The sequence below is a fragment of the Myotis lucifugus genome, unplaced genomic scaffold (genome assembly GCF_000147115.1).
Source record: "Myotis lucifugus unplaced genomic scaffold, Myoluc2.0 scaffold_200, whole genome shotgun sequence".
Classification (NCBI taxonomy): domain Eukaryota; kingdom Metazoa; phylum Chordata; class Mammalia; order Chiroptera; family Vespertilionidae; genus Myotis; species Myotis lucifugus.
In genome coordinates this window covers 603,926-611,682 of record NW_005871248.1, presented here as the reverse complement: position 1 = coordinate 611,682, position 7,757 = coordinate 603,926, and the positions used below count along the sequence as shown (strand labels likewise).

General features: G+C 40.0%; 1 protein-coding gene across 3 annotated transcripts in view; it reads left to right on the top strand.

Moving 5' to 3' along the window:
- Positions 1 to 3,029: 3,029 nt before the first annotated feature.
- ESCO1 (establishment of sister chromatid cohesion N-acetyltransferase 1) overlaps positions 3,030 to 7,757 on the top strand; it is a 32,389-nt gene continuing 27,661 nt past the window's right edge. For 2 of the 3 annotated variants that reach the window (XM_023761157.1, XM_023761156.1), the window contains exon 1: positions 3,030 to 3,182. The gene's annotated coding sequence lies outside the window, so the exon portion shown is untranslated. Of the gene's footprint in view, positions 3,183 to 7,549; positions 7,647 to 7,757 lie in introns of all 3 variants that reach the window. The other variant, XM_006097391.3, reaches the window with a different exon arrangement.

The window sequence follows — 7,757 nt, the reverse complement described above, 5'->3', positions numbered from 1 at the left end:
GGTAGCCCGGCCTCGTTTCCGCCCCCCGGTGACTTCCCTGCGCGGCGGGGGGTGCGGCGGCTGCCCGGCCCCGCCGCCAGCCGCTGGCCCAGCCGGGACCGCGAGCACACGCTGCCGGCCGCCGGGCGAGATGGGGGCTGGTTCCCACGGTCTTTGGCCTGGGAGGGGGCGGGGGCCCCGGGCCACGGTCGGAGGGTGGTTTGGTTTGGAGATGAGGTCTGGGCACAGGTTAGACCTCCCTGGGTATAGGGGCAGTGGGGCCCGTGATGAGATTGATGGGGATAGATGCGACAAGAAGGGAGTTGGGTGCTCGATTTTTATCAATCACAAAATGATTTGACAGCGAGGGTTTGTTTTACTCGGGCAGAATGGGATAGCAAGTCCAAAGATTAGGGAACTCTCCCACTCCAGACTCCCAGCGTCCTCGTCACCCCCCACCCCCACCCCTGAACGCGGAGTTCTGAAAACCCGGCGCTCACAGTGTGTTCCGGGAGAGGGGGAGGCGCCGCGGGGGAGGGGAAGGAGGTAAATCGTTGAGATTTGAGAAGTATGTACTTGTTTTCTGTAGCACTCAGGTAGCTGAAAGGGGGCACTTTCAGCAGGAAGTCATTGCAGCACACAGTATTTACATGTGATCAAGTCATATTTCAGTAAATAACTGCCTTTTGCTGAAACCAGTAAAAGAATGCTACTTAGTGGAATGGTAAAATGTGGGTCTTGTTTTCCCCATCTAAGTTAATTTTTTAAAAAAACGGGATGAAACACTGGTCAGTTTAAAACATCCTGGTTGCAGTGAACTTCTTTGCTGTAATTCACCCTTTCTTCTGATTTGGTCCTCGGTTTCTGTTTTACAAAGGGTTGCAACACCAATGGACCTTTTTTTAATTCGAGAAACTTGAAAATTCTCACCATGGAATTAGTTACAGGAATAGGATGAAAAGTGCTTTATAAATGCTTAATTTGGAAGCTGCAAATTCAACTTTAAAGCATGTGAGGAAATAAGAAAACTAACAAACACTCCTTTTAGGCAGAATGCAGTACTGTATTTATTCCTTAGGTCAGGTGTGTGCTTTGGAAATACCCTTTTTAGGACAAAACTTGCCCTGGTTTATGAGCTTCTGTCCACTTTAATCATTCCTGGCTGAGGAAAATATGCTGTCATTCCTCCTTGATCAGCATTATAATTATGTAGTGAACAATAATTTTTTAACACCAGCCCCATACAAGATTTTCTGCTAGGCACCTTCTATACTAATAAAAGGGTAATATGCTAATTAGACCAGACATCTTCCCAATGTCCTTCCAGACAGAGCCAGGTGGTGGGGCTGAGGCGGAGGCAGTTAGGGGGATCAGGCTGGCAGGGGAGAGCAGTTAGGGCATCAGGCAGGCAGGCAGAGGAGCAATTAAGGCAGCAGGCAGGCAGGCAGGTGAGCGGTTAGGAGCCAGCGGTCCCGGATTGTGAGAGGGATGGCCGACTGCCAGTTATCCCCTGAGGGGTCCCGGATTGGAGAGGGTGCAGGCTGGGCTGAGGGACACCCCCCCATGCACGAATTTCACGCACCGGGCCTCTAGTTTAAATACATAAACTATGCTTCCAGAAGAATTGAAAAAGGACCCTACTAAATAAATGCCATTAACTCCTTTCCTGGATGGCCCTTTTCAGCCTGGTAATTTATTACAGGAAAAAAGCGTATTGTATAAAGAGGTGAATTTTTTAAAATATATATTTTTATTCATTTCAGAGAGGAAGTGAGAGAGAATCATAAATGAGAGAGAATCATTGATCAGCTCCCTCCTGTATGCCCACACTGGGGATGGAGCCTGCAGCCCCAGGCATGTGTCCTGACTGGGAATCAAACCGCAACCTCTTGGTTCATAGGTCCATGCTCAACCACTGAGCCACACCAGCTGGGCATGATTAAAATTTGAGTACATTTTATTATAAAGCACTATGGGAAATTGGATATGCTCTTAAATTCTTTCTAACATGTGTCTTTTAAATATCTTTCTATTGTAAAATGAAAATGTTATGGGTTTTCCGAAGTGATCATTTTATGTAAAGTTTGAATATTGTGGGGTTTTTTGGGCCCCAATATGATTTCATTAGGATTATAGTAATAAGCTCGCTATGGGTTGTGGGGGGCACCTTAGTTTGTTAACAGGTTAGAGAATGTATTTTTGTTTTTGATTGCAAGGTTTTATTTAATACTAAGGTGGTTATTAAGTCGTATAATGCTGGATTAGTGATGATTTAGCATGTTCGGCAAATTAAAGTAAAATTGTCCTTAGCATACCTGAACAGGTGATTGACAATTACTGTAGATTTGTGTATTAATTTACCTCTTTTCTAAGGTATGTGCCAACTGCCAAGTGTTTCTAAATAAAATATTTCTAAATATTTAGAAATTGAGAGGAAAAGTACAGTCATGTAATTCATCAATTTAAAAATTAGGATTTTTAGTGCTAAAGTAATAAAGAAAATTAAGATAGTAATTTGGGTGGGCTTTGCTTCTCATTGTAGGTTGGGCTTGTCACCTTATTTGGGATTTGGCTCAGTTCTATTCTTTTGTGTTTATTCTGGGGCCTAGGTTGAAAGGGCAGTGTCTACCTGGTGAAACTCTTGTCATAGTGATGTCAGAGGTAGAAGAAGGCAAGCTCAGTTGCACAAAGATATTTCAAACCTTTGTTTGCATAATTTCTGCAAACATTCTATTGGCCAAAGCAGATCAGATGACCAAGGCATGGAGGCAGGAAAATATACTTTGCCCACCATGGGGCCAAAGTAAGGCATGTGGCCAAGCTTAGCATCAGTTGGGAAGGGAAATAAATTTCTTTCAGGAAGGTGATTATTTTTGAAGAAAACCCATGTCTATTAAACAGTGTAAAATGAGATGGTGCCCATATTGCAGCTGTGTGATGTTTTGCATATAATCATGAAAATTGTCATTAGGCCATTGTTTACTTAGTATTGCTTAGTCTAAGTTGTTTTAATATATCAGTTAATAGAAAATATTGTTTTTGTATTCTCATGTTTTTTAATAGATCGTTTTATTTTAGCTATAGACTTTTTTTTTTAAAGATTAATTTCCAAACAAACGGGAAGTTATTAGAAGCATCATTCATTAGAAGCATCATCAGTCAACTTAAAGAAAAAAGTGACATGTGATTTCCATTTCAGTAAGGTAAGTGATTTATACTTTTATAACTTGGTGCTTTCCAAGATGATTATTAGTGTATCAAATATACTTTGTATTTCAGAGAGAAATTTTACTTACATTTTAATTTTTTGACAAGGTTATATGTTTACATAACAAAACATTAAGTGGATATATAGTGAAAAGTAAGTTTTTTTCTCCTGACACTTGGTCCCATAATTCTTTTACATTTATATTATTATGTTATCACATTAGCCATCTCTCGTCTTTTTTTTTTTCTGTGAATATAGTATGTATTAATTTTTGCTGTTTTTGGCCAATATTTTCCCCCAGTTTTGACTCTCTAACTTGGCTTTTGAATTTTGTGACAAGACTTGAAAGCCTTTCCCTCTCTGAAAATAAATATTATCTCGCGCACTGTTTTTATGGTTTAATTTTTTAAAAATATATTTTATTGATTTTTTACAGAGAAGAAGGGAGAGGGAATAGAGTTAGAAACATCGATGAGAGAGAAACATCGATCAGCTGCCTCCTGCACACCCCCTACTGGGGATGTGCCCGCAACCAAGGTACATGCCCTTGACCGGAATCGAACCTGGGACCCTTCAGTCCGCAGGCCGACGCTCTATCCACTGAGCCAAACCGGTTAGGGCAGGGCTGGTTTAATTTTTAATGATTACATTTTTTCCTGGACATCACCTCACAGTTTAAAAAAAATTGATTTTAGGGAGGGAGAGAGACAGAAAGAGAGAGAGAGAGAAGCATTGATATGAGAGAGATGCATCAATCAGTTGCCTTCTGGGATTGAACCCAGGACCTCTGGTGCACTGGATGACACTCCCAACCATCTGAGCCACACCAGCCAGGGCCATTACCTCACTCTTAAACCAAAATTACCCAGATGGTTACCTGGTTGTCTTAACACCAATTGTTGAATAATCGTTTCTTCATTAATATGAAATTAATACCAACTTTATATGTACTAAATTTCCTTATGCATTTTGGGCCTGTTTTTGGAGTCTCTTCCATTAATCTCTTATTGATATGTTGGAGCTAAATTGTTAAATGTATTTCAATATCAGCAAGCACAAGTCTACACCCTATTACTTTTTAAAAAATACATATTTTTATTTATTTCAGAGAGGAAGGGAGAGGGGGAGAGAGAGAGAAACATTAATGATGAGAGAGAATCATTGATTGGCTGCCTCCTGCATGCCCCCTATGGGGGATCGAGCCTGCATCCCGGTTGGGCTCAGTGGAATAGAGCGTCAGCCTGCGGACTTGAAGGGTCCCGGATTCAATTTTGGTCAAGGACACCCCATTACTTTTTTTGATTTATGTATGTATTTTTGAAACTGGTATGTGATATTTTATTTTCTATATATCTCAGCTGATTATTATTTATTTAAAGCTTTTGATTTTGATGTTTACTTTTTACTTATTCACCATATTGAATTCACATACCTAATAGTTTTTCTATTGTTTTAAATATTTTTTCTGCAAATAATAATTTTCTGCCTTTTAAATTTTTATTACTTCTCCTTGTTTGATTGTATCATCTCTGTAACACTGTTAAAAACTATTTGCTGAATTTAGTGGGCAACTTCTTGTGTCACCCTATATATCATGATACTTGCTTTTTTGGTTTATATACTCCAAAAGTTGATGGTACCAAGAAAGAAATATTTGAAAATATCCTTAGTACTTCAATTGCCAACTCATTGGCATGAGTAGAGAATCAAGAGTGGCTATACTAGTATATAGCCCTAGCCGGTTTGGCTCAGTGGATAGAGCGTCTGTGGACTGAAGGGCCTTGGGTTCAATTCCGGTAAATGGCACATGCCCGGGTAGCTGGCTCAATCCCCTGTGTGGGGTGTGCAGGAGGCAGCCGATCAATGATTCTCTCTCATCATTGATGTTTCTCCTTCTCCCTCTCTGAAATCAATAAAAATATATATTAAAAAAAGAGTGCTATATAAAGTTCTACTTAATTATCTAATTTATTCATGTGAAAGTCAATAAGGGCATATCTATAATAATAAAAGCATAATGTGCTAATTAGACGATGTCCCTCCAGACGTCCTTCGGACGAAGCTGGGGCTGTGAGGGAAGCCCGGGTCCCGGGTACCAGAGGGAAGCCGGTGCTGGCAGACGGGGGAAGGAAGGCCTACTCTTGCATGAATTTCGTGCATCGGGCCTCTACTATATATATTTACTTCTGAACTTTTAGTTTTAGGAAAATTTTTTCCATTCTTAATTGTTTTTAATTCTTTTTCTCTGTTTTCTAAAACCCCAAGTACTAGACTATTGGACAGGGTTAACATGACTTTTTCCTTATATCCTTAGTTGTAGGCCTTCTGTTCAGCTAGACTTCAGGCAGCTCTGAATGATGGTTGTTCTGTTGTAATCTTGATGTGGTTGTGGGAGGATTTGAGTACTGTGCTTACCTATGCCACCATCTTGACTGGTGTGTGTGTGTATGTGTGTATGTGTATGTGTCTATGCTTACTGACTGTGGGCCTTATTGGTACTTTTTTAGGTCTTTTCTCTAGACTTGTCAAATTCATTAGAAAATAATCTTTCAGTGTTTTTTTTTTTTTTTTTTTTGTAGAAGGCATAGGCTTGGCTGCTGTCCTCTAGGAGTCTCTGAGTAGGCAAAGAGGTTGAAGGGAGTGGGTTTTACCAATCAGTATATGAACTACTTATTTTCTTTGTTGTCACTTTGTTACTTACTGCTTTATCTGTGACTATTGAGCCCCCAGATGAAAAGCCTTTTGTTTTACTCTGACCAGAGATTTATACCTCCTGTCTTCAGGGAATGATGTAGGGCAGTCTTCTGGGTGCCTGTAACTGGAAAGGCAGTCTTGCAATATTTTAACTTTTTAAAAAAATATATATATTTTATTGATTTTTTACAGAGAGGAAGGGAGATGGATAGAGAGTTAGAAACAATGTTGAGAGAGAAACAGATCAGCTGCCTCCTGCACACCCCCTACTGGGGATGTGCCCGTAACTAAGGTACATGTGCCCTTGACCAAAATCGAACCTGGGAACCTTCAGTCCTCACAGGCCAACACTCTATCCACTGAGCCAAACCGGTTAGGGCATATTAACTTTTTTTTAGTCCCATTTTTATCCCCATCTCCTATGGAGCCTGGTATTGCCAGGTCCTGAATCCTGAGGGATTCTGTGGTTTCTGTAGTTCTGCTGCTTATTTTCTCTTTTCCTTCGGATTTATGAGTTTGTCTTGTTTTATTCTAGTGTATTTTTAGTAGGTTTTACATGAGAATAAAGGTTAATGTGTGTTTAAATTTGCCTTTTTCTTAAAATATGGAGAAATCTCAGAAGTAACCTATTTTATTTTTGTGAATTGATTTTATTTTATTTTTATTTTTTTAATATATTTTATTGATTCCTTACAGAGAGGAAGGGAGAGGGATAGAGACTTAGAAACATCGATGGGAGAGAAACATCGATCAGCTGCCTCCTGCACAGGGGATGTGCCCGCAACCAAGGTACATGCCCTTGACCGGAATCGAACCTGGGACCCCTCAGTCCGCAGGCGGACGCTCTGTCCACTGAGCCAAACCGGTCAGGGCATTTGTGAATTGATTTTAGAGAGAGAGGAAGGGAGGGAGGGAGTGAAAGAGAAACATCAATGTGAGAGAGAAACATTGATTGGTTACCTCCTGTACTTTTCCCCACTGGGGATTGAATCCACAATCTGGGTATGTGCCCTGACCAGGAATTGAACCTGAGACCCTTTGGTGCTAGGGATGAAGCTCCAACCAACTCAGCCACACTGGCCAGGACTAAATATGCCTTTTTAACTGTCATTGTTTTTCTATGTATAGTTACTTATGCAGCACGGCTTTTCCTCACAATAGTATTTTATTTTACCAGTTTAAAAAAAAATACATTTTTATTGATTTTAGAAAGGAAGGGACAGAAAGAGAGACAGAAACATCAATGATGAGAGAGAACCACTGATCCCGCTACAGGCCCCACACTGGGGATCGAGCCTGCAACCTAGGCATATGCCCCTACAGGGAACCGAACTGTGATTTCCTGGTTCATAGGTTGACGTTCAACCACTGAGCCATGCTGGCTGGGCCCACGTTACCAGTTTAACACATATGCACATTTAACTATTTCTTTTTTGTATTAAGACTTTTGTCCTGCAATATAGAATTGATACATGCTATTCTGTTAGATGCATGTAACATTGTTTACTTGATGTTAGAAATACTGAAATTATGCTGTGTATAAAGTAAGCTCTGAAGACTAATGTTAGGACGGTAAAATTATGGATTGTGATATTTGATGGGAGGTGAATGAATGATTACATTTTTTCTCTGTACCTTTTAAACATTTAAAAATACTTTTTCTTGTAGGTGCTATGTAATGTGTTGATATATAAGGAATGATTTTGTCAAATTTTCATGAGTTATGGTGGCTGAAAGATCAATTTTGTCTTGTGGGAACAGAAGTGTAAGTAACCCCAAGTAAATTAATTTTCATCATCTATGCATATTATGTAAGGCACATTATTGATTATTCATAAGAATGTACTTGGGATACTTTATTCTCTTAGCCTTAATT